Genomic DNA, 27,708 nt, shown 5'->3' with positions numbered 1-27,708 from the left:
TCGTTTGGGCTTGTCTTCGGTCGCGGATGCCACCCTTCCTAGTCGCAATGTGCTTATATCTTTTCGTACAGCTAGGAGGCTTTATAGGATCCCGCGGGGATATAGGCCTTTATGGGAACAGCTTTTGCGGATGCTCCAGAGCAGACAACCCTTTCCTGCCCTTGCTTCAGATCATCCCTGGCAGGATTGGGACCTACAAGGCCGGCTGACTTTAAGCAAAGCTTCTGCTAATCAAGTTTATCATATTCTGATCAAAGATCAACAATGGTTAGTTACCAAAGCCAATGCTTTATGGGGCTTACGTAAATCCCGCTCATGGTGGAGGGCAACTGTGATGGAGGGCTGGTTGAACAAGACCCCCTTCAAATGTAAAGTCTTTCTTTGGAGAGTGATGATTGGTGGTCTTCCGCTTGCGTCGGCTCTTTCCAAGCGACGAATCTCCAATGGCAACTGTTTCTTTTACACCACTGCTGTGGAATCAGCCCGCCACAGATTTATTTCTTGCCCCGTCGCAAAAAAAGTCTGGTTCTTTTTGTCGGCTATTTGGCAAGGAGTGGTTGGATTCACCCTGCGCCCCTTTGATTGGGTTTTCGGGCAGCCCAAATACCCCACTCCTGCACAGTCACATATGAAACTCATGTATCATTTTCTTCGATATTGGGGCTGTTGGCATAACTGGACCATTAGGAATGCTTTTCTTTTTGACTCCGCCTATAATGTTCAGCGACATATTGCGAGGCTTAAGGGCCTCTTGTATTGGCAGTTGGATCTTCTCCGGCATTCTGATTTGCTCTCTAGGGAGGACTTACGTCCCTGGCTTATGGCAATTTCATCTGCCTCCTTGCCATAACATTGTAACTTGTAGCACTTAGCTCCTTTTCACATGATGGCCTGGATTGTCGTCATGTATCTTGTAATCAAGTCATCTTGTACTTTTTTTCGTAATTAATACAATTACCTTTTACGAAAAAAAAAAGAGAGAGAGAGGCCAGAAGACAGCAGTATGGCTGGCCTGAATATGGATTTTCTCGACCGGACGGTGGCAGCCCTTGGCCCTGATTCCGATACAGAGGAGCCGGAGGATATGGTGCCCTGCACGGAGGAGATGCCTCTGGGCTCTGAACTGCCGCCTGCGGGCAAACGCTCCAAGCATACTCCTGACGAGCCAATGCGTCCTTAGGAATTTCCTATGCGCAGGTTGCCTCTGATCCTGTGGATTCGCAAGAGATAGACTGGGAGCATCTGCTGGACTTTGCCAATACTCTGCTTGGCGATTATGTCCAGCACAACAATGAAACTTTTTCGGATGCGGGAACTGATGATGTGCTGGAAGCCACGATGGACCCGAAATCAGTCTTGCGGTCCTTCTCAGTGTTTTATGACCGTGCGGTCATACTTTTCTTCATTGGCAGAATCCCCGTGCTTTCACATATTCGCCAGTGGATACATCATTTATTGCAAGGGGAGTGTGTTGAGGAGATCTTCCTTGGACCTCGCGGCTTTTATGAGGTGCTGTTGAAATCAGAAACGCATCGCGCGGAGCTCCTGTCCAAGCTGCCATTATTCTTTGATCGCCGCTTGATCCACGTTGTACCATGGCGCCCGATGGCCGATTTCCAGTGTCTGCTTCAACGAGAATGCCCGGTATGGGTGGAAGTGGAAAATTGTCCGGCAGTTTATTGGCCATTGTTGAAGGATGCGATGGCCGTTGTGGGCACAGTGCTGGTGCCCCCAAGCCTCAGGGCTATGAATCGAAACCGTTTATGCATGTTATGGGACACAGCCAGGAAAAGGCCTGCGTGGCTTCGCCTCAATTGTTCTGGCATGCATCCCTTGCATTTTCGCTTGAAATGGGGCAATTTTGCAGGCCACTGCTTTTCATGTGGTAAATTGGGGCATTTCATGGCCGAATGCCCTGAAAGGCAACCGTCTTCCGAGGATGCGCAGGTTGTGCTGCCAAAGGATGACATGGTGCTTGATGCCCCGACACAGGAGGCCCTTCAGCCGCCAAATGTCGTGGATAAAGGCAAACAACAAGTCCTAGGTTTGGACTCTCGTAGCACTGATTGGATTGAGGCCCGTCCAAAAAAAGGTATACTACTACTTCACAGGATTCCGTGCGCACGTATATGCGCAGGAAAGAAATGTTCACTTCACAGCCGGCTGCGCGTACTATAGCCCCGTCTGCCCCCCGTAATCAGTCTACAAGGAAAGCCTATCAGACGGCCCCAAGGGCCCACTTGCTAAGCTGGCGTTTGATACAAAAGGTAATGTGATTACACCCTGGGATCGGCGTTATCCCCGCCCTGCTCCCAAGGCAGTGGATTTTCCTTCTACCTCTAAAGCAGGTCGCCAGAATTCGTATGCAGTATTGGCTGATTTTCTGGATGCGGGTGTCCTAGATGCTCTCGCGGAAAAGGTGAAATCGAGGCAACAACCGCCTCGTTCCTGACTTCCTTTTTTTTTGAAGATATATGAAGATAGCCACGTGGAATGTGCGAGGCATTTGCTCTCGCCATAAGCAACATGCCATGTGGACTGTCTTGCATGAGAACCAGTGGGATGTATTGTGTGCAGTTGAGCACAAAAGTCACGCTGAAGCAGGCAAAATTGTGGATTGTCATGGATTCCGTCTGTTTTATGCAGGGACACATGCTACGCACTATTCGGGCATGCTGATGATTGTCCATGAAAAATACCAGCCTGTTCTTGTCAAAAATGATGTGCAGGGCCGCTTTCTGGTAATCGAAGTCTTATTTGAAGGAGAAATTTTATGGTTGTTGGGCCTCTATGCTCCAAACGATCCTGCCTCCTGACCGGATCTTTGGTCGAGTTTGCAGGGCTCCATGTCACTTGGCCGAAGGGGATTTTTGATGGGAGATTTCAATATGTGTGTTGACTCTTCTCAGTCCACTTCGGGGCATTCGGTAATGGATACGCCGGAAAGCCGGGTGTGGAATTTTTTTGCTTTGCGCGTGCTTAAGCAAGAACTTTGGTCGTGGCTTCACTCTTCTTTTTCAAGCTTTACTTTTCATTCCGCACAATATGCCACTACTTGGTCGCGGTTGGACCGAATGTATATCATGCAAGGGGATGATTTTCTTCCCGAAATGCTGGAAATGCAGGTCTTGCAGCAATATGCGTTGTCGGACCATTTCCCCCTCCAGTTTGAGATGCGGGCACAATCTATTGTACCTTTTACGCAGTTGCTGGATAGGCTCCCTTTACGTTTCAACTCCTCTTATTTGACGCATCCAATTTTTCAGGGCTATATGCAGCAATTGATTGAGAGATTCTTATTGGACTTCCCCTCTGCCGGCCTGGCAGCATTTGCGCGGCTGCTTTCTAATGTGCAGCGGGTTGCTCAGCAGTATGGGATTCATCATGCCTCTCTTTGTCGGCGACGTCGACATGCAGCAGAGGACTTACTGGCTTTGGTCCGTTCCTTGCTCGTGGATTCCCCAGCTGATGATTTTCTGCTGTCACTGGAAAGGCGTTTGGCCCATCTTATTCAAGTATTTCAGTTGAAATCTTATCAGCAAGCCAAGCTGCATAACTTGACTGACACATTGCACGATAGTGCCTGCCAGTCTCATAAGTTCTTTCGCGCCTTGCATGCTTCTCCGGCTCGCAAAAATATGACTAGGCTCCAGGATTCGGAAGGTCACATGGTCACTGATCCGCAGACCATTGTCACCATGTGCAGAAATTATTTTATGGAACTTCTTGGTTCTTCTCCCTCGCCTTCTAGCCATGTTACGTATGCCTGCTCGGCCTTCTATCATCTGGTCCGTTAGCAGGTTCCACTTGATATGCAAGCCACTTTGGAGGCGGATATTTGTGAGGAGGAGGTTATGGATGTTTTGTTGCACCTGCCTAAGGATAAAAGTCCTGGTTGGGATGGTCTCACTAATGAATTCTTTGAGCATTTGGCCGCGCAGTTGGTGAAGCCATTGGCGGTCATGTGTCAGCAGGTTTGGGAAACAGGGGTCATGCCCTCCTCATGGAAAGAAGGCCTTATCAAACTGATTCCCAAGGTCCCTTCGCCGTCAAAGCTGCAACACTGGAGACCAATTTCTTTGATGGGCTCAATGTATAAAATCTTCTCCAAAGCGCTGGCGAATCGGCTTCACAAGCACCTTCCCGCTATTGTGCATCCTCTCCAATATGGTTTCATCAAGGGCCGCAACATTCTCCATAATATCTTGAATGTGCAAATGGCTATTGACTATGCGCGGCATTCCAGTCAGGAAGTGGTCTTGATTCAACTGGACTTGGAAAAGGCGTTTGACTATGTGGACTGGTCTTTCATTTCAGATCTCATGTCTGCTATGGGCTTTGGTACCCGGATGTCCCGATTGATCTACACCATTAGTGCTGCGGCTTCTTCTAGAGTTATGCTCAATGGTGGGGTTACAGAGCCATTTGTCCTTGCTCGCTCGGTCAGACAGGGTTGCCCTTTGAGTCCTCTCTTCTTTGCCCTGGCGACTCACCCGGTCCTTTCAATGTTATCCTCAATGGCGGCTTCGGCTCAGCTGGCCGGATTGTCTCTTCCTTTGGGGCAGCACTTCATTAGCCAATCTTTGGCTGATGACACCTTTATGATTTTGCGGGCAGACAGGGACAACATTCGAAAGGCATTAGATGTTTGGACGCTCTTTGGTCAGGCCTCTGGTCTTCGCATCAATGCCTTTAAGTCGGCCATTCTCAGTTGCACGGAGCTTGATTTACAGTCATTAGGCTGGCAGGGTCAAGTGGTTTCCCGTGGATCCATTGTCAGGCATCTTGGATACCCGTTGGGAGTGGATGTATGGCCAAAGGACCTATTGGAGTGGATTTCACAAAAACTGGCGACGAAGTTTATGTATTGGAAGTCGCAAGCGTGGCCATTCCATGTGCGCCTCAAAGTGGCTCAGACCATTATGCTACCAATGCTAACGTATTTCTTGCCATTGCTGCCATGGACGCTTACTACTTTGAAGGCTCTTACTCATCCTATTCGTTTCATGCTATGGAAGAAGGACTCCCTGCAGGCAGGCATTTCATGGATTTCATGGTCACATACATGTACCCCTAAACGCATGGGTGGTGGCGCTATTTTGGATGCAGAAACTCATATGGTGGCTCTTCGTTGGTCTCTTTTTCGTGCCATGTGTGTGGATCATCACCCGTGGACCATCATAGCCCGTTATTTTCTTGAGGACAGCGGGCTACGCCATGGTAACACACGGCTTCGGGCCTCCTGGTGGCATGTCCTTAATTCTGACTCTTGATTTTCCAGTCCCTCTTCCTCTTTGTTATTGCACTTGGTCGGCTCTTGGAAAGTGGTGCTCCAAAAGGCCCGTTGGCATCCAGTAGGGGACCGCGTGCAGTCTAACTCCTTTCAGCTGGAATTGTTGGCAGTATTCAGATTACTTTCATGGGAAGACAAACATCAGCTCAGACCGAGATTTAACCGCATGGCCCGTTTAGGTCTGACTTCGATTGCGGATGCTACCCTTGCCACTCGCAATGTCCTCGCATCGTTTCGGACTGCTAGGAGACTTTTCACGATCCCGCGCGGATACCGTGGTTTATGGGAAAAGCTTTTATTGGAGCTTCAGGGTCGGCAACCCTTTCCTGCCCTGTCTGTGGATTGTCCTTGGCAGGACTGGGACCTTGCAGGCAGGTTGAGTCTGGAAAAGGCCTCTACCAATTAGGTGTATCATCTTCTCATTCGAGATCACCACTGGCTGGGTGTGAAAGCTAATACTGTTTGGGGACTGCGGAAATCGCAGACATGGTGGCAGGCAACGCTGATGGAGGGCTGGCTGAATAAGGCACCTTTCAAATGCAAGGTCTTCCTTTGGCGGGTAATGATTGGTGGTCTTCCTCTTGCCTCAGCCCTTTCCAAGCGTCGAATCTCGAATGGCAATTGTTTCTTCTGTACCACTACCGTGGAATCGGCCCGACATCGTTTTCTTTCTTGCCCGCTCGCCAAGAATATCTGGTTACTCTTGTCGCAAATCTGGCAAGCGGTGGTGGGGTCCTCACTAACTCCTTTCGATTGGGTTTTTGTGCGCCCAAAGTACCCCACACCGCCATAGTTACATATGAAGCTCTTATTTCACTTTTTCAGATACTGGGGATGCTGGCACATTTGGACCACGCGCAATGCTTTTCTTTTTGATTCGGCCTCTAATGTACCGAGACATATTGCCAGGCTTAAAGGGCTCTTGCATTGGCAGCTAGATCTCATTCGACACTCCGACTTGCTCCCTCGGGAGGATTTGCATCCCTGGCATGGGGCAATTGCCTCTGGGTCGTTGCCATGATTGGTGTAACCTTTGTAGTGCATTAGTACGGGGATTTCCCACATGTTGGGCTAGGGCCCTCGTGTCTCTTGTAATCATGTCATCATGTAATCTTGTACCTTTTGGTAATTAATACAATTAGCTTTTACGAAAAAAAAAAAGAGAGAGAGAGGCTTGGGGGAGAGATAAATAAGAAAGAAAGAAGAGAAAAAAATAAAGAAGAAAGAAAGAAAGAGAGTTGTAGGCTTGGGGAGAGTGGCTAAAAAGTACCAGTTTTTTCGTACTAAATTGTAAGTTATGGTACCATACAGATCATCATAATTTGAGGGTACACAAAGCAATAGGGGAAATGCAATGCCTAATCTTGGTTCAAGTTATGATGATACCTCGTAGTTTGAGGGTACACAAAGCAATAGGGGAAATGCAATGCCTCATGTTGGAACAAGCTTGCAGCATGGGCAATAGGAAGAAAATGTGGGTGTTGAGCAAGAAGTGGGTCCCTCTAGACCACAAGATGCTGATGATTGGCAAGGAGATGAAGAACACAATGACCAGTTTAAGGATTGGTTAAGGTGAGGTTGTAGCAACCATTGCGTTCCATTAGGAGGTGACTGTGAGCAGACATCGCATCCAGGACACCAGGTGACATCTTGAGGAGCCCTTGCTCAAGCAGGTGACAACATTACAATAGGGCATGATAGCATTTATGAGCTCCCTAGCTATAGGTGACAGCTCTAGGGGTTGTTTGTATAGGGCAGCAACAGATTTGAGCCACCTCTTTGTGATGGAAGTTTGATTTTTCTTTCCCCACAGCATTCTCTCTCATTCTCCAACCTTTTCACAAAGCATCTTAGCAAATCTCAGCCATTTGCAACTGAAATCAGCCATATTTGATGGACAACAAGAGTATTTGCTACTATAAACCCTAATTTACAGCAGTAATTAGCATTTAGCAGCCACTACAGCAAATGCATTTATTTGTCATGCATTTCCAAGAGGTCAGCCCATCCCAATCAGATTTGGGACTATATTTAACCAGCCAATGGTTGATTGAAGGTCAATCCATGGGTGAATCAAGGGGCAAGCTGATAAGAAGGCTTGTTCATCATTTATGACAGTAAGAGGCATTGGAAAGTGGAGATTGGAGCAATCTCAATTTACTTCTTCCAATTATAATAGAAGATAAAAGAATACCACAAGGGGCACCAATTTTAAGGCCAATTGGGTGTCCAAGGTCCAAGATTGATTGATAACATTTGTATTTTAGTTTATGTGAATTTTATGCTTGCTGTAATTAGTAGTGTTAAATCAGGCCATTACCATCAAGGAAGGCTAGTTTCACAATGCTGCTGTTGCGTTAGTGCTTAGCAAGCTGGCTTTGGAGCTATTACTAAAGAAATCTATAAGAACCTACTAGCTCGACTCTGCCTTTATCTTGTCCTCCTGCTCTTCAAAAGTTTCTCTTTATGTGTTTGGAGCTCTAGCAGTAAGCTTCACAACTGGACGGATGTTGTGAGGCAGGCTTTTTTATCTTCATGCTTGTAACTTGTTTGCTGGATTGCTTTTGGAGATGTCATTGTGCAGTTAGAGAGGCTTTATACAACCCAAAGGGAGTATCTAAAAGAAGTTGAATTGCAGCTGCAAGTAACTCAGGTTAGTGACAAAATTTTGTTTTTTATTATCAGTAGAATTGCTATATTCTAAAAAATGGTCACAATGGCAGCTCAATTTTTCTTCTGTAGGATTTGGTGATAAGTGCACAGCAACTGGTTTATGTGAAGGAGGAGGAATTAAACGAGGTTTGATACTCACTCAAACAATGTGGATAGTGGTTCTCTGTTTCACGGTTTTGTCATTGGATGAATAATCCTTCAAGAAAAATAGGAAAAGGGAAATCTTAACTTAAGAGTGTCCAGTCATTTAATCCTTCTCTTCTCCATCGACAACTGTTACACATTTGGGATGCTACAGATCTATATTTGAGTTCCATCAAGTGTGAATAATTTCCAGTAAAGAATGACTGGCATGCCTTGCTATAGCTGTGAGGATTTAGAATGCTATTCATGACAAAGAATTGCAGTTGCATACACAGTTGGATACAGTTTAAGTGATCCTGGAAGCTGTCAACATGGCCGCATGGGCTAGTGCAATAAATTTGTCTGGAATATAGTCTGGTTATATTTTTATAGCATGTGAAAGAGGCAAGTTGAAGAGTTTCAGTTTTGAGAGATGGAGGCTCTTTTGACACTGATGGAACAAAATTGCATTTTACTTTAGTCTAGGCACACTAAAGGAAATGGAAATTGCCAAGTGGCAACCAATACTTATTTTTGCTGGACAGATGCCATCATGTAATTGGGGTTGTACAATGGCTCAAAGAGCACTTATTTTTGCTGGACAGATCCCATCATGTAATTGGGGTTGTACAAAGGCTCAAAAATCTCTTGAAAGATGTGTTCATAGTGTGTCTTATGCATTCTGTGGTTTTTTGAAGTTATATGTAGAAATAGAATACAAACATCAACTGCTGAAAACCCCATTTTTTTTGGGTAGTCACATGGTGCATGTGCTGCCTTGAACTCACACAAAGAAATTTCTGTGCTGCCATTTTTTTACGAGACTGCATATTTGGGACTATGATATTGTTGAATTTATTAGAAGGTGATTGGTTATAGTCGTTTGTTAATGACTCTTTCATGTTTCTCGAAACTGAAAAACATACTGCGGAAAGAGCTGTGGCAACTTGGTCTTTGTTTGGGTTGGCAATTTCTGTGCTGCCATTGTTTATGAGATTGCATATTTGGGACTTCGATGTTGTTGAATTTATTAGAATGTGATTGGTTATAGTCATTTGGTCAATTACACTTTCATGTTTCTTGAAACTGAAAAACATAATGTGGAAAGAGCTGTGGCAACTTTGGTCTTTGTTTGGGTTGGCAATGGGATTGCGTCTTGACACTTGCAGACCAGTTTTTATCAGCTTCCTGAAGGAAAAAGATTTAGCTGTCTTGGGTAAGCAGGACAGGCTTGCTCCTAGAAGGGACATTTGGGTTAGCCCATTGGGGTGGATGTAGGACTTGTCAGAATGGCAGGTATGCTGTGATACCATGTCAAAATGTGTGACAAACGAGAGAGATAGTAGGCTTTGTGGGGAGAACAGAGATTGAGTACGGCAAACATTGAGAGAGAAGAGAAACTCAGAAAACACCGAAGAACAAGATGATGAAGCATTGAATCATGCTATGTGAAGAAAAGCTGATATAGTGGAGCCAAAGCTCTGAATTTGACTGCACTGTCCCTTCTAAATTAGGTGGCAGCACCTATGGGGAATATGCACAATGAAGGGAGCGAAATGCGGCCCTCCCAGCACGCTATCAAAGTAATCACTGGAAGGTGAAGGATAGTTGTTGAGGGAGTGGAAGGCAGTCCTCTGATTTTGTCAGGGATGAAGAAGATGATCACCAGCTTGGAGGGAGGAGCGAAATGTAGTCCCCAAATGCCGAAAAGTAGACCAGGATGCAAAATGCAGCTGTAGAACGCCACAATGGAATGCAGTAATAGAATGGCGCGGTAAAATGTGGTAGTAGAACACGGCAGTTGAACGTGGCAGTAGAACTCCAAGTGAAGATGGTGGATGGTAACTACAAACTGCAATGTCCTTCGAAAGGGGTATGAGTAGCCGTGGTGAGGAGAGAGAAGGGTGGCCTATATATAGGCCCTGGCTAGTCTAGGTTGGTGCACCACTATGTGGGCGGCTACTGAAAACTGTCCAAAATGAGGCCGCCAGCCCTTTTTGGGGTGATTAGTGTGAAACCTGAACAGAAGACTGAAGTGAACAACTGAAGAAGTGGTTTCTCAACACCCCCTCTTAGGCCCAAAAAGAGATGAAGAAAGAGGAGTGAAGAGAGGTAAGGAGAAGATGTAGAGGATCCCTTAGATCCAAGATTTCCACTTGAAAGGTAACCTATAGTAAGGAATAGTAGACAGGGTGAGTTGTAGAATCCGACTCCACCTCTAGAGAGAAGCTACTAGCTCCCATAACTCCATGCTAGAAGAAATCTGAAGGCCTCATCACCAAGTCGCTGTTGAACCTCCAAGGTCTCAATGTTGGTGGTACTTGAAGATCCTGGGTATCAAGAGGAGAAATGACTACTTGAAGACAGCTATCCCCAAAGAGTAAATGGTGGGTGAAGAATGTCATGATGAGTAGGTACCCCCTCTAAGGGTGGAGATGTAGGGGCCCCCTTTGGTGTCAAAGAAGAAGTAGGAGCCCTTGCGGCGGGCAAAGAAGAAACATATCCTCTAGGGAATCTAAAAACTCATGGATCACAAAGTCTGAGTCATTTGATGATGAAGGAAGTGCCACCGGTCGTGCCAAAGAAGGTATCTAAGGTGCCAAAGATGTCGAAGAACTCTCAGAGGTGGCCTCTTGAACCCGAGTAGTTGAGAGTGGCTTATGTTGAGCCAAGGGTCGGTGATAGTTGCTGTCTCTCAATGGAGTAGATTGTGGAGCTGAAGTAATAGAAGGTATCGAATAGCCACTATCTCTAGAATGATTGGATTGATGAGCAGACGATATCCAACAATCATTGTCTCTTGGTGGAGCAGATTGCAGAACTGCGGGTTGTCGTGGGGACAAACACTGAACTCTAGAAGTAGTAGAAGAAACCTCCTCAGCACATTGTGGTGATCTTAAGGAGGTCGAAGTACCAGGTGATCCTCCTTTGGCTCGAAAGGACAATGTGCACATTGGATGTGTCTTATTGCCTCGAGCATAAAAATCTGAAAATCAATGCAGAATAACTTTTGTGGTATGGAAGGGGAAGGTGGTACAATGAGTGCTTGGGGGTAGATGCATATACTCAAGTGGTGTAGGGAGCAAAGGTCGATGTCGGCAAGCATTGATGGTCTGTCCAGTGATGCCTAAGTAGGAGTACCTAGTAGTCTATCCATTTGCCTATGGAGAAGTCATAGCACTAGAGTGTCAACTTGTAAAAGGAAGGTTGGGAGGGAGAAGAAGAGAAGGGTATCTCCCGGTGATACAACAGAAATAGAGGGAAAATCAGGAGAGGATGCCGAACCCACAACCTATCATTAGATCCTTTTATAATGTTCCTGACAGTAATGATCTCATAAGCGCTTTGGCCCTTGGATTGCTGGTACCAATGGCCACTGCATATGCTTTGGACCACTTTAAGAATATTTCAGTGAAGCCTCTAGAAGTCACCAAATCCCTTGCAATCATGGTTCCTTCACTTTGCCCACCTCCTTGAAGAAGAACAATAGTAGTTCATGCCTCCTTGCGATGACACCTTCCTTGGGGCTGTTCTTCAGCAGCATCCATAGCAAATCTACAGCTGGCTTTGCTCCTCTCTTTCGTTAGTTTCCCCAAGCCCCATGTATCTTTACCCCTCCTTTGGTTTCCTGCACCTGAAGCCACTCTTCTCTTGCTCTTGAGCCCCCCTCTCCACCTTGGCTTTGCATCCAACTCTCTATCTGTTCTTTTCCCAGTTCTTTCTTTTTCTTCAATATAAGCCAATAGACTAGCAATTTCGAGCTCCTCACTTCTTCAGCAACTCTTTCTCCATCTGTAATACAGCCCGAGCACCACTCAAGATCCACCCCACCCTTTGTACCACACCTCACTCATCTTATATTATTCCACCATTCTTCTATAGCCAAGACATCAAGAACACCCACCAAGGTGCACTTAGATCATAGACCACATTATTACTTACATGTTTGGCCCAGGAATTACAAAGGGCTCTACAATGAGTCTTATCTCTCCACGAACAAGATCAATACTTAACATGGCTTTTGAGCAGTAGTCAATCTCACCTAAGAGTTACAGAAGCTTCCTTAGCAGACACTGAATTTGAACTCTAGACCAGAAAAGCAACAAAGATCCACTATCAAGAACAATTGCTTGCAATTCAACCTTATCCAATCATTTTATATAGCCACTTTGGAGGCAGCACAAGAATTCTTGATTTAGTTAGCAGTATCCAAGCTGGTCTTGGCTTTAGCAACAGGGACTTCCTCACAGATGTGATATCTTACTCCACTTTGTACAGTATAGGTATCCAGTACTTCAGCAAAACTAGGCCATTGGACCTATGCCTTGTAGTAGATAAGAATGCCTCAACAGCACATGCAGTGTGTGTGAAGTGAGTAGTAGGGCATCACTATATAGCTTGCAGTCTGTGAAGGTGTTGCTAAGGTTTTGGTGTAGTAACTTAGATGTAACAACTTCTATCTTCTATTCACTATGAGTTCCGTGTGTGCTTGAGTACTATTCATGCTCTCTCTCTCTCTCTCTCTCGTGTGTACAAGTCTGTCTTTTTGTGTCTAAGGATCAATGTGTGTCCCTCCTTACCTTCCTGATTTACTTAGTCTCTACTATCAAGTCACGACTTCAGGCACTAGGCACTAGCATAGTCAAGCATTGAGTCTACAAAACATTGTGTACATCGTGGCATTGTGTGCTTGCACTCTCTATAGTGATTGCCTCACATGCATGTCTAGCTTTGCTATAGGGTTCCCCAAGCTCTACTTCATCGTAAAAGGGGAAAGCATATACCGTGTATGAACTTGTGGTGGAAGGGCATCTATCCTCATCCCATGTAAGTACAATCATGTGCATATGTGGGTATCCACCTTTGTAGCTAACCATAGGGAGGATGCGAGTGCCAAGTAGGGGTATCTTTTTTGTAGGAGCTCCCATAGTCTCTAGAGGAATTTCATTCCTTGGAAGAGGGCCTATGTGACCATAGATGCACACCCAATTCTGCTCTAATAATCTCATGGGTTTTTAATGATTTCCATGAGGTCATGCTTACCATCATCATAACTAATGGTCTTTCCATGGGCTGCATCCATCATAGAACTCTCTTTGTGGTCCATCTAGTCTTGCAGGTGGCTCTCTTCTATTGTGATAAGGACTAGGTACCTATATTTCAGCTCCATGTATTAGTGTGACCAATGTATCAAACAACTAGATTTTGGTGCATGGCTCTTGGAATTGTACATGTGCACATTGCGTCTCAAGTGCCCCTAGTGCAATGAAACCTCATGCTAGTTTGGCCTTAGTTGTTTCTCATATGGAGAACTTTCGTCCTTTGAGGATCACTTTCAACGACATTTTTTGATTAGACAATCTCAATGGGGTTCTTGCTAAAGGTAAAATGGAGCTTTGATCTAGTCACTCACGTCTATATGGTGTTGAATACCATGACCTTTGTCTTCCGAAGGTTCATTGAGAGATCTCTGTAGATACAAAAGCATTGTAAGGCATCCAAATGTTGTTGTAAACCCTTGAGGGAGTCGTATGTAGTTCTCCATCTCATCATGGACACATTTTCTTCACCCCAACAGTGCTGGTTACTTTGTATCCTCTTGGTGTGCAATCTACATGTCATTGGTTCATGCAAAGCATTTATCCCCCATTGCAATTTCTTTGGTATTTTGATATCCTATAACCTCCTCAAAAGCTTTATAGAAGTCAACAGAACAACGATATATTCTCTTAGGTGCTCGTCTCTTATCTACTAGAGCCATAAGTGCAAGTACATGATCCAATGTAGCGTATTTATCCTAAAACCAGCCTATTCTATAGCTCTGTGTTGATGTTTCTCTACCCAATGACTTACGTCATGCTAAATAATAGACCCTTATAATCTTGGCCATATAGTGGTTGATCATGATAGTTTGGTACTTATGGAAAACATGGGATCTCCACTATTAAAGTTGTATAATAGTATGACGGCTCCAACTTTTTGGAAACCCCTCATAAATGGCCTTATTGTATATATGCATCAACATAAGGGGCCAATGTGGCCAGATTGAGAAATGAACTTAATGATTCAATTAAAATAACCTCAACTTCTAGTATCCTAGCTCTTGGCATGACCATTGCATTGACACTAAAATGTGCAATTTTTCTAAGGTCTAATGATCATTTGAAAGTTTCATCCACTAAGCACCTCACTTAAGTTATAAAATAGGTTTGGGTGAGGTGCTTACAATTGTCTATTTCAACAACTAGAGTGCCATTGTCCTTGCGGACAATCCAATCATCACCACTCGGACATGGCACGTGGCGGTTCACCTCCAGTTCAGTAGAGAGCAGGATGAGCTAGGTACTATTCGCTTAGAGTATGTGCCTTTCAGTGATAATTTTGCAAATATTTTGACTAAGGCGGTTAACAGGCTGGTTCTATAGTACCTTCTATCTTCGATCAGTTGGGTACACCCTCCTCTACTTGTTCGGAATGACAGGGAAAGTGTGCTTTCCTCTTACTTTTCCCTCCAATTTGAGAGGGGCTAACTTCCTTCTCTTGATAGTGATAGTGATGATGTTTACAGTTTTTCACACGTAGACACTTATTTACTTTGTATTGTATATTATAGACATTTGTAACTTTATCCGCACTCTCAGGATGACAAGATTGTAAAAGGGCACTTAGGCAAGTGAACAATTTTCTTGGGAGGGTACTGTCCAAGTGGCATGGTTGCATCGCATTTTGCATGAGCATGAAAATGTGCATCTTTCTTTGCATTACCCCATGCATGGGCATTCTATTCGTGTAAACATGCATTTTTACGTATTTATCTCTTTTTGGTTACCCTTGGAGTGGTTGACTTTAGATGACCATACTCCTGGCATTGCACATGACAGTCTTCAAAGGCAGTTTTTTTCCTATGCTGGCATGTTGGCTATGCTTGTCTTGCTTGCTCACATGACTCCATATGATTGGCATACACACACCCTTAGGTAATTCCTAGGTACTTATCCTAGTAGTATGTGGGATTATTTTACTTGTTTTATAAAGATAGTGGGGCTACCTATCCTTATTTTTCGTACTTCGGGATGCAGCGACTTTGCAAGACTTGTTAGGCCCTTGGGCAGCCAATAAGCATCCTTGGTCCGATGCCTTGGCCTCTCTGGGGTAATCACTTGGGCTTCCTTGGTAAGATAATCATCGCCTTTATAGTCTTGGCAGGTTACCGAGCAATTGACGTACACCTTTTGTCCGATGCCTCGGCTGCTTTAGGATGGAACACCCTAGGGTATAAGAAAACAAACAAAATCGGCTTATTTCTCATGTCTTAGTTTTGGGCTTGAGAGAGGGTGTTGAGCTAAAAATGCATTACCTTGACTTAAATAGCTCCAAAACATGCTTAATTAATGAAGAAATCTTATTATTAAAAAAAAAAATGCAATCCTAGAGAGCAACAGTCTTCCATATGCCAAATTCTAATTTGGGTGCCCCAAACTTTCTATAAATAGATGCATAAATAGACATGCATCCTGCCACTCTTACTCAATTTCGTTTTTGTAGGTCTCAGGAGCCATATTACAATTGACATCTCATTTGCAGAGAACATCGCGGTAAGACCTTCCCCTTGTTGCACGCTATTATCTTGCGTCCGATTTCAATCTTCGACTCCACTTGTGAGCTGTTGCTTGCATCCTTGAGCTGTCGACTACATCTTGGAGCTATCACTTGGTACCTTGCAGCTGTCGCATGCACTCCGAATCTTGCGTTTACTGCTGACGTTATCAATTGGAGCTATTGCTATCAATCACACACAGTCACCACCTGTCAGACATTTGTGTTTGTTGAGTTTCTCTCTCCTCGAGCTATTGCCTACACTTCTTGCATAGTCGCCTATTGTCTTCAGTTGTCACCTAGTTTTTCTTTCTTCTCAGGTATTTGCATTTTTAGTCTTTCTCTCTTCTCATTGCTTGTATGCATTAGATGCATCCTCTCTAGGTGCATTTATTGGTGTTCGACACAGTGAGGCTGCCTTGCTGCATTTTGGCATCTGTTTTGGAGTACGAGACACTCTTTAGCTCATAACCTCTGCTTTGATCCTAGAGATATGAGAGTTCAAGGTTCAATATTCATTGCATAGTGTGTTTGCTGCTTGAGCATCGTATATTTAATAGTCATTCACTTCATTATTCATTGTGTTCACTATCTTTGAGTTATCCTAACCCTAATTGTATTTTATTTTATCAATTTGTGCTTTGTTGTACGGCTTGTTTTGTGTTTTTTGTGTTTAGACACACCGGCTTTGATACCATGTGAAGATATGCTAGGGTTTGCACTAAGGAAACACAACATGTATAACCAAGACTGAAATACAAAGGCTCAGACAATGACAAGCAAAACTCAAACCCTAAATACAAAATGCGAAACGCCAAGGCAAATGCAAAACTCAAACTCAAACATGGAGACAAACATAAAGAGAAGAAAGTCTAAAGTGAATGAATGTCATAAATGAATGTAAGAGTGTACAAAATATCCAAGGGCAGAGCAATGAAGTGTTAGAGAGTGACCTCCGCCGAAGATGGAACCCAAGTGCTGTGATCACTAGTCGGGGTGTGGCAAATGAGAACAATCCCACTTGCTGATCACCAGAGGGTCATATGATTGATGCGATAGCAAGGATGATGCCTGAGGTAGTAGACTGTAGCACGAAGCTGCAAACTCAGTTGTAGGAGGGCCCCTAACAGGAAGGAGTTACTCACCAACTGCTGCTTGAGGGAAAAAAGGCCAAACGCAGGTTGCACACTGATGCTTGATGAAGGGGGAGTGCTGTCGCCTATCACGTGGTTGATAGATAATTGAATGTAGGTAGGAGGAGGCAATGTGAGGATTGCCGATGATAGATGAACCAAACACAACAGAGAAATGAGAACCTACCTAAATGGGATGAGATTGAATGGTAGGCAGCTTGTCTATTTATAGATGTTGAAGGGTGTCCCCAAAAATTAGGGTTTTGGGGGACCATTGAACCGTGCACCACTTTTGCGCTTCTCATTAATTAAGTGTGCTTTGGGGTTGTTGAAAGATGCGAATCAGCTATAAAGTGTATTTTAGCTCAACAGTTGGGTCTTCAAAAGGCTTCATCATTCTTGAATTCAAAGCAGCTCCTAGACATCTTTCTTGTCTTCTCTCAAATAGGTGGTTGTCACATTCGATTACTTGAGAGAGAAATTCTAAGTGTATGCATATTTGGCATGGTTAGCAAAATATCTTTAATATCATCTTTCAATCCTCAATGGATTTTGACTAATAAAATATTTCTCATACCATGTTAAATCGCATGTGAGTTGCTGAAATTTTGATGCATAGACCGAAGCAGGTCTTGACCCTTGGTGCAGATTTTTAATCTTTGTTTTAGCTACTCTTGGTCTGTCTACTTCTCCATGTGGTTGAGAACTCCTGTACGAAGGCCTCAAAATTATATAGCAATGGGGATTTCTTCTCAAACAAGGGGGTTCTATCACAGGCTCCATCATGACTAGACAAGATCATGGTAGAAGAGTCTTGCCAAACTGTTATGAGCATGGCAAGTGGTCTCCAAAAGTGAGGAAATTGCTCTCACACCTTACAGGAGAAGAACTTGAAAGAGAAATTGAATTAGAACTTGATTGTGAGATAACTTGATTATAAGAGAATGCTCACAAGAGTGTGGCTTGATTATAAGACAAGACTCAATACAAGACAAGAACTAAAAGAGGACTTACATTGCAGGAGCCTCATAACTGGTGTTGACAAGATTGAAGGGCTTGTAGCCAAAGACCCCTAGTATAAACTTGGGAAAGCTTCTAGATAATGACATCATTGATGACATAATCCAAAGAATTATCTAGAATCTTCTTGAATTGTCTAGTACTTTATCAAATCTAATAGAATGTTCTAGGATGAATTTTCTAGAAACTTCATGGAACCAAGCCATATCAGCTTGCGTATGAACCAAGGGTTGTCCTTGTTTGAGTGTCCCTTACAAAGAGTCCTTCTTTGTGTTGGATCCTAATCATCCTTGGTAGGATTGGGACCTTATGGGTCAACTAAATCTGAGGGGCGCTTTAGTTAACCAGATATGTCACCTTATGATTAGAGATCACCATTGGTTGGTGACCAAAGCCAATGTTGTTTGAGGACTATGCAGCATAGTGGAAATTGATTGCCATGAAAGGGTGGCTAATGACGATCGTTTCTTTTGTACTGCTAGTGTGGAGTCTTTGCACCATAGATTTGTTTCTTGTCCGTTAGCTAGGAAAATCTTCTCCTTGCTTTCTAACATTTGGAGAGCTATTGTTGGCCCTTTCATGTGCCTATTTGATTGGATCTTTGGCATCCCACTCCCATGCAGCCACACATGAGGATCTTGTTTCATTTTCTTAGATTTTGGGGCTGTTGGCACAACTAGGTCACCTAGAATGCATTCATCTTTGGTTTAGCCTATGGGGTTCAAAGTCATATTAGTAAGCTCAAGGGTCTTCTCCGTTGGCACTTGGAACTTATTCAGCATGCTGGCCTTCTCCCTAGGGAGGATTTAGTTGCTTGACATTTGGCAATTTCTTCTTCTTCTCTTCCATGACTCTTGTATTTCTCATGTGATTAATATACTTACTCATTTTGAGAGAGAGAGAGAGAGAGGTGGGTGATTAGAAGGTCTTGAATTCAACTCCTACATTCCACATAGCCATTTGGTATAGGTATAAGGCAAAGGAAGATTTGAACGTGAGTCAGCGTGCTAATAAAATAAGTGGCTTACCACTAGGGTAACCACTTGATTGAGAGAGAGAGAGAGAGAGAGAGAGAGAGAGAGAGAGAGAGAGAGAGAGAGAGAGAGAGAGAGAGAGAGAGAGAGAGAGAGAGAGAGAGAGAGAGAGAGATTGAGATTTTTAGGTTTCTAAAAAGCCAAAATGGCCTATGAGACAAAGAAATGAATACATTTGACCATGTCATCTTGACTAGAGAACAACAATGAAAATGAAAATGATCAACTATGACTACTGCAAGTATCAGCTACCATCATTCACAAAATGATCTCTTGATGGTCCTTTAGCTAACTTGTAAGATCCCACCGTGATCGATATGACTCTCTAGAGACAATGCACTCTCCTTGAGACTAGAATAGCTATCATGGGGTGGTCCAAGACATCAAATCCACCAAGGGGAGGTACTTGTCTTTGATGGCGAGTGATGATGGCTCAAATTTACTAGAGAAAAGGATGTCTAGCACAACAAATAGGATGGTGGGTGTCGTGCACTAGGAAGGAGTGTGGTTGCATGGTTTGCTATGATCCCTCTGACTCCTAGATGATGTGGTGGCGTTGTTGTAGTAGTAGCATCTATAATAGTAGCATATAGTAAGCTAGCTGTGGAGCTAGTATTGAAAAACTCTGTAAGAACTTGTTGGCTTGTTGACTTTGCCTCTGTTTTTGTCTTGCTTCTTAGAAGCTTCTCTTTGTATGCTCAGATGTCCAATATGAACACTCCTAGGCATCTTTGGTCCTTGTGTTCCATCACCCTACGGAGAGGCATATCTTTGGTCTTTGTAAGCAAGTTATGGCTTGAAATAACGTCTGTGTAATCATAGGTGTTTCTTCAATCTATGCTCTAACAATCTCATGAGGTATTGATGGTTTGCTTTGTATCATGCGAGCAATCACCATCACTAGTGGTTTCTTAGAACTCTTCCAAGCCTTTTTGCAAAGACCTAGTTCTCATATTGGGGATTTGTTTAGCAAGGCTCACGTTTCAACTCGTCTTATTTGAAGCATCCAATCTTTCAGGGCTATATGCAGCAATTGATTGAGAGGTTCTGCTCTCCAATGTGCAGCGGGTTGCTCGGTAGTATGGGATCCATCATGCCTCTATTTGTCGGCGTTGTCGACATGCAACGGAGGACTTACTGGCTTTGGTCCGTTCGCTGCTGGTGGACACCCCAGACCATGAATTTCTGCTGTCACTGGCGATGCATTTGGCTCATCTTATTCAAGTATTTCAGTTGAAATCTTATCAGCAGGCCCAGCTGCACAACTTGACTGACACATTGCAAGATAGTGCTTGTCAGACTCATAAGTTCTTTCGCCCCTTGCATGCTTCTCCTGCTCGAGAAAATATGACTAGACTCTAGGATTCAGAAGGTCTCATGGTCATTGATCCGTAGACCATTTTCAATATGTGCAGAAATTATTTTATGGATCTTCTTGGTTCTTCTCGGTCGCCTTCTAGCCAGGTTACGCATGCGCGCTCGGTCTTTTATGATCTGGTCCGCCAGCAGGTTCCACTTGAGATGCAAGCTACTTTGGAGGCAAATATTTGCGAGGAGGAGGTTATGGATGTTTTGTTACACCTGCCTAAGGATAAAAGTCCTGGTTGGGATGGTGTCACCAATGAATTCTTTGAGAACTCGGCCACCCAGCTGGTAAAGCCATTGGCGGCTATATTTCAGCAAGTTTGGGAAACAGGGGTCATGCCTTCCTCATGGAAAGAAGGCCTTATCAAATTGCTTCCAAAGGTCCCTTCGCCGTCAATGCTTCAACACTGGAGACCAATTTCTTTGATGGGTTCGATGTATAAAATCTTCTCCAAAGTGCTGGCGAATCGGCTTCACAAGCACCTTCCAGCTATTGTGCATCCTCTCCAATATGGTTTCATTAAGGGCCGCAACATTCTGCATAATATCTTAAATGTGCAAATGGCTATTGACTATGCGAGGCACTCCAGTCAGGAAGTGGTATGGATTCAATTGGATTTGGAAAAGGCTTTTGACTATCTAGACTGGTCTTTCATTGCAGAACTCATGTCTGCTATGGGTTTTGGTACTTGGATGTCCCAATTGATCTACATCATTAGTGCTGCGGCTTCTTCACGAGTTATGCTCAATGGTGGGGTTACAGAGCCATTTGTCCTTGCACGCTCAGTCAGACAGGGTTGCCCTTTGAGTCCTCTCTTCTTTGCCCTGGCGACTCACCCGGTTCTTTCAATGTTATCTTCAATGGCAGCTTCTGCTCAGCTGGCCAGATTGTCTCTTCCTTTGGGACAGCACTTCATTAGCCAATCTCTGGCTGATGATAGCTTTATGATTTTGTGGGCGGACAAGGACAACATTCGAAAGGCATTAGATGTTTGGACGCTCTTTGGTCATGCTTCTGGTCTTCGCATCAATGCCTTTAAATCAGCCATACTCAGTTGCACGGAGCCTGATTTACAGTCATTAGGCTGGCAGGGCCAGGTTGTTTCCCGTGGCTCCATTGTCAGGCATCTTGGATACCCATTGGGGATGGATGTTCAGCCAAAGGAACTACTGGAGTGGATTTCACAAAAACTGGGAGCAAAGTTTATGTATTGGAAGTCGCAAGCGTGGCCATTCCATGTCCGCCTCAAAGTGGCTCAGACAATTATGCTGCCAATGCTAACATATTTCTTGCCATTGCTGCCGTGGACTCCTATTACTTTGAAGGCTCTCACTCGCCCCATTCGTTTCATGTTATGGAAGAAGGATTCATTGCAAGTAGGTGTTTCGTGGATTTCATGGTCACATACATATACCCCTAAACGCATGGGTGGTGGAGCTATTTTGGAGGCTGAAACTCATATGCTGGCTCTTCGTTGGTCTCTTTTTTGCGCCATGTGTGTGGATCATCACCCGTGGACCATTATAGCCCGTTATTTTCTTGAGGACAGCGGGCTACGCCATGGTAATACACGACTTCGGGTCTCCTGGTGGCATGTCCTTAATGCAGACTCTCGATTTTCCAGTCCCTCTTCCTCTCTGTTACTGCATTTGGTCGGCTCCTGGAAAGTGGTGCTCCAAAAGGCGCGTTGGCATCCAGTGGGGGACCGCTTGCAGACTAACTCCTTTCAATTGGAATTGTTGGCAGTCTCGAGATTACTTTCATGGGAAGACAAACATCAGCTCAGACCAAGATTTAACCGCATGGCCCGTTTGGGTGTGACTTCGGTTGCGGATGCTACCCTTGCTACTCGCAATGTCCTCGCATCGTTTCGTACTGCAAGGAGACTTTTCAGGATCCCGCGCGGATACCGTGATTTATGGGAACAGCTTTTGTGGGTGCTTCGGGGTAGGCAACCCTGCCCTGGCTGTGGATCGTCCTTGGTAGGACTGGGACCTTGCAAGCCGGTTGAGTCTGGAAAAGGCCTCTGCTAATCAGGTGTATCATCTTCTCATTAAAGATCATCAATGGCTGGGTGTGAAAGCTAATACTGTGTGGGGATTGCGAAAATCGCAGTCATGGTGGAAGGCAACTGTGATGGAGGGCTGGTTGAATAAGACACCTTTCAAATGCAATGTCTTTCTTTGGCGGGTAATGATTGGTGGTCTTCCTCTTGCCTCAGCCCTTTCCAAGCGTAGAATCTCGAATGGCAATTGTTTCTTCTGTACCACTACTGTGGAATCGGCTCGACATCGATTTCTTTCTTGCCCGCTCGCCAAGAATATCTGGTCACTCTTGTCACAAGTTTGGCGCGCAGTGGTGGGGTCCTCACTAACTACTTTCGATTGGGTTTTTGTGCGCCCAAACTACCCCACACCGCCACAGTTACATATGAAGATCTTATTCCACTTTTTCAGATACTGGGGATGCTGGTACATTTGGACCACGCGGAATGCCTTTCTCTTTGATTCGGCCTCTAATGTACCGAGACACATTGCCCGGCTTAAAGGTCTCTTGTATTGGCAGATAGATCTCATTCGGCACTCGGACTTGCTCCCTCGGGAGGACTTGCTTTCTTGGCATATGGCAATTGCCTCTGGGGCTTTGCCATGATTTGTGTAACCTTTTTCGTGGATTAGTACTAGGATTTTACACACATTGGCCTAGGGCCCTCGTGTATTTTGTAATCATGTAATCATGTAAACTTGTATCTTTTTTTCGTAATTAATACAATTACCTTTTACGAAGAGAGAGAGAGAGAGAGAGAGAGAGAGAGAGAGAGAGAGAGAGAGAGCCTGAGAGAGAGAGATTCTCCTAGGGGAGAGAGGAGAGGAGGGATCGAACGCGATGGAGATGCTGCCGCCTGTGCGTCTAGCCCTAACGCGGCCTGTCTGACTTTCGTGTTGCCTTCTTCCCTGTCGCGAGGAGCTCCGTTGACCCTCAGTTTGCACAGGGACTGGTGACGCCGTCCTCCTGCCCCTCGTCGCCTGACTGGGTTGCAGCAGCGCCCGCCAGCCATTTAGCAAGGGAACACATGGGCGACAGCTTGGCGCCCCCCACCTGAGCCGTTTCACGATTGCCTTGCCCTGGGTTCCGCGCTTTTTGAACGAACAGCAGGATACCGAGCCAGAGGCGCCACTCTTTCTTCAGACCGGCGCGTTCGTCAGCAAACCACTGTCAGGAAAATTAGGGCAGACCCGTGCAGAACAGGGGAGCAGACACGAGCCACAGCAATGACTGCTCCTGCACAGTAGCTTTCAGACAGGGATTGGCATCTGCTAGGCTGCTGTGCACAGGCTGGAAAGAGAGAGACAGAGAGGGAGAGAGAGGGAGAGAGAGAGAGAGAGGCCTGTACCCCTGGGGGACTGCGACCTGTGAGCCACCCCTTCGCTTTTCAGCTGCCTGCCGCCTGTTCCTGCAGCGATTGGCAGAGAGAGAGAGAGAGAGTTCTTGGCAGAGAGAGAGAGAGAGAGAGAGAGAGAGAGAGAGAGAGAGAGAGAGAGAAAGAGAGAGAGAGAGGGACAGGCAGATAGACATTTTACAAGGACAGATCTGTGCCGAGGAGGCAGCAGATTATTGAAGAGCAGAGACTGTAGACAGTGCATCCTGCTGCTGCAGTGAGGGAGCGAGCGAAAGAGAGAAGACAGCGGTATGGCTGGCCTGGATATGGATTTTCTCGACCGGACGGTGGCAGCCCTTGGCCCTGATTCCGATACCGAGGAGCTGGAGGATATGGTGCCATGCACGGAGGAGCCGCCTCCGGGTTCTGAACTGCCGCCGGCAGGCAAACGCTCTAAGCACACTTCAGACGAGCCAATGGGTCCTCAGGACCGTTCCTATGCGCAGGTTGCCTCCGAACCTGTGGATTCGCAGGAAATAGACTGGGAGCATTTGCTGGACTTTGCCAATACTTTGCTTGGCGATTATGTCCAGCATAATAATGAAACTTTCTCTGCTGCGGCTGCGGATGATGTGCTGGAAGCGACAGTGGACCCAAAATCAGTCTTGCGGTCCTTCTCGGTGTTCTATGACCGTGCAGTTATACTTTTTTTCACCGGCAGGATCCCAGTGCTCTCACATATTCGCCAGTGGATGCACCACTTATTGCAAGGGGAGTATGTTGAGGAGATCTTCCTTGGCCCTCGCGGCTTTTATGAGGTGCTGTTGAAATCCGAATCGCATCGAGCTGAGCTACTGTCCAAGTTGCCACTATTCTTTGACCGCCGCTTGGTCCATGTGGTACCATGGCGCCCTATGGCTGACTTCCAGCGTCTGCTTCAACGCGAATGCCCGGTGTGGGTGGAAGTGGAAAATTGTCCAGCGGTATATTGGCCATTGTTGAAAGATGCGATGGCGGTTGTGGGCACAGTGCTGGTTCCCCCCAGCCTCAGGGCTATGAACCGAAACCGTCTATGCATGCTATGGGATACGGCCAGGAAAAGGCCTGCGTGGCTTCGCCTCAATTGCGCTGGCATGCATCCTTTGCATTTTCGCCTGAAATGGGGCAATTTTGCCGGACACTGCTTTTCATGTGGTAAATTAGGGCATTTTGTAGCTGAATGCCCGGAACGGCAACTGTCTTCTGAGGAGACACAGGTTGTGCAGCCCAAGGATGACATGGTGCTCGATGCCCAGACACAGGAGACCCTTCAGCCCCCTACTGTCATGGAAAAAGGTAAACAACAGGTCCGAGCTTTGGATTCTCCTAGCTCTGATTGGATTGAGGCATGACAAAAAAAAGGTAAAAAGTTGGACGCGGGCCTGGCAGATCCTGGGCCTCATGTTTCCCCGGATTCCGTGCGCACGTACACGCGCAGGAAAGACATGGTCACCCCACAGCAGGTTGTGCGTACCATGGCCCCGTCAGCCCTCCGCAATCCGTCTTCAAGGAAAGTCTATTCCGAGGGCCCCAAGGGCCCACCTGCTAAGCTGGCGTTTGATGCGAAAGGCAATGTGATTACTCCTTGGGATAGGCGTTATCCCCGCCCTGCTCCCAAGGTAGTGGATTTCCCTTCTACCTCTAAAGCAGGTCGCCCGAATTCATTTGCAGTATTGGCTGATTTTCTGGATGAGGGTGTCCTGGATGCCCTCGCGGAAAAGATGCAATCGAGGCAACAGGCGCCTCATTCCTGACTTCCTTTGTTTGAAAATATATGAAGATTGCCACGTGGAACGTGCGAGGCATTAGCTCTCGCCATAAGCAGCATACCATGTGGTCTGTCTTGCATGAAAATCAGTGGGATGTATTATGTGCAGTGGAGCACAAAAGTCATGGTGAGGCAGGAAAGGTTGTGGATTGTCGTGGATTTCGTCTGTTTTATGCAGGGACACATGCTAAGCATTATTCGGGCGTGCTGATGATTGTTCATGAGAAATACCAGCCTGTTCTTGTTAAAAATGATGTGCACGGCCGCTTTCTGGTAATCGAAGTCCTATTTGAAGGTGAGATTTTATGGCTGCTGGGGCTTTATGCTCCCAATGATCCCACATCCCGACGGGATCTATGGTTGACTTTGCAGGGCTCCATGGCACTTGGCCGCAGAGGGTTTTTGATGGGAGATTTCAATATGTGTGTTGACTCTTCGCAGTCCACCTCAGGGCATTCGGTAATGGATACGCCAGAAAGCCGGGTGTGGAACTCCTTTGCTTTGCACATACTTAAGCAAGATCTTTGGTCGTGGCTTCACCCTTCTGTTTCAGGTTTTACTTTTCATTCTGCGCAATATGCAACCACTTGGTTGCGATTGGACAGAATGTATATCATGCAGGGGGATGATTTTCTTCCCGAGATGCTGGAGATGAAGGTCTTGCAGCAATATGCGTTGTCGGATCATTTTCCCCTCCAGCTTGAGATGCGGGCACAATCTGTTGCACCTTTTATGCAGTTCCTGGATAAGCTCCCTTTACGCTTCAACTCCTCTTATTTGAAGCATCCAATTTTTCAGGATTATATGCAGCAACTGATTGAGAGGTTCTTACTGGACTTCGCCTCTGAGGGCTTGGCTTCGTTTGCACGCCTGCTCTCTAATGTGCAGCGGGTTGCTCGGCAGTATGGGATTCACACTGCCTCTCTTTGTCGCCGCCGTCGACTTGCAGCAGAGGACTTATTGGCCTTGGTCCGCTCCTTGCTCCTGGATTCCCCAGATGATGATTTTCTGCTGTCACTGGAGCGGCGTTTGGCCCATCTTATTCAAGTCTTTAGCTTGAAATCTTATCAGCAAGCCAAGCTGCATAACTTGACTGACACATTGCAAGATAATGCCTGCCAGTCTCATAAGTTCTTTCGCGCCTTGCATGCTTCTCCGGCTCGCGAAAATATGACTTGACTTCAGGACTTGGAAGGTCGCATGGTCACTGATCCGCAGACCATTATCAATATGTGCAGAAATTATTTTATGGATCTTTTTGGTTCTTCATCCTTGCCGTCTAGCCAGGTTACGCATGCCCGCTCGGTCTTCTATCAGCTGGTCCACCAGCAGGTTCCGCTTGATATGCAAGCCTCTTTGGAGGCAGATATTTGCGAAGAGGAGGTTATGGATGTGTTGTTGCACCTGCCTAAGGATAAAAGTCCTGGTTGGGATGGTCTCACTAATGAATTTTTTGAGCACTCAGCCACGCAGTTGGTAAAGCCTTTGGTGGTCATGTTCTAGCAGGTTTGGGAAACAGGGGTCATGCCTTCTTCATGGAAAGAAGGCCTCATCAAACTGATCCCCAAGGTCCCTTCGCCGTCAAAGCTGCAACACTGGAGACCAATTTCGTTGATGGGCGTGATGTATAAAATCTTTTCCAAAGTGCTGGCAAATCGGCTTCACAAGCACCTTCCAGCTCTTGTGCACCCCCTCCAATATGGTTTCATTAAGGGACGCAACATTTTGCACAATGTCTTGAATGTGCAAATGGCTATTGATTATGCGAGGCACTCCAATCAGCAAGTGGTCTTGATTCAACTGGACCTGGAAAAGGCGTTTGACTGTGTGGACTGGTCTTTCCTTGCAGAGCTTATGTCTGCTATGGGCTTTGGGATCCGCATGTCCCGATTGATCTACACCATTAGTACTGAGGCTTCTTCAAGAGTTATGCTTAATGGTGGGGTCACAGAGCCATTTCTCCTTGCACGCTCGCTCAGACAAGGCTGCCCTTTGAGTCCTCTCTTCTTTGCCTTGGCGACTCACCCGGTCCTTTCAATGTTATCCTCCATGGCGGCTTCTGCCCAGCTGGCAGGGTTATCTCTTCCTTTGGGGCAGCACTTCATTAGCCAATCCTTGGCTGATGACTCCTTTATGATTTTGCAGGCGGATAGGGATAACATTCGCAAGGCATTAGATGTTTGGACGCTCTTTGGTCAAGCTTCTGGTCTTCGCATCAATGCCTTCAAGTCAGCCATTCTCAGTTGCATGGAGCCTGATTTAGAGTCATTAGGCTGGCAGGGCC

The 27,708-nt window shown here is 45.6% G+C and overlaps 1 protein-coding gene across 3 annotated transcripts in view; it reads left to right on the top strand.

Annotated features, from left to right (window-relative positions):
* The window catches only part of LOC148035964 (uncharacterized), a 120,135-nt gene that overhangs the window by 57,498 nt on the left and 34,929 nt on the right, over positions 1-27,708 (top strand). For 2 of the 3 annotated variants that reach the window (XM_087677948.1, XM_087677950.1), the window contains exons 3-4: positions 7,878-7,946; positions 8,036-8,092. The gene's annotated coding sequence lies outside the window, so the exon portion shown is untranslated. Of the gene's footprint in view, positions 1-7,863; positions 7,947-8,035; positions 8,093-27,708 lie in introns of all 3 variants that reach the window. The other variant, XM_087677949.1, reaches the window with a different exon arrangement.

The sequence above is a fragment of the Lygodium microphyllum genome, chromosome 5 (genome assembly GCF_053477565.2).
Source record: "Lygodium microphyllum isolate KBCC chromosome 5, Lygodium_microphyllum_v1.1.10, whole genome shotgun sequence".
Lineage (NCBI taxonomy): Eukaryota > Viridiplantae > Streptophyta > Polypodiopsida > Schizaeales > Lygodiaceae > Lygodium > Lygodium microphyllum.
This window is presented reverse-complemented; position numbering and strand designations above follow the sequence as displayed.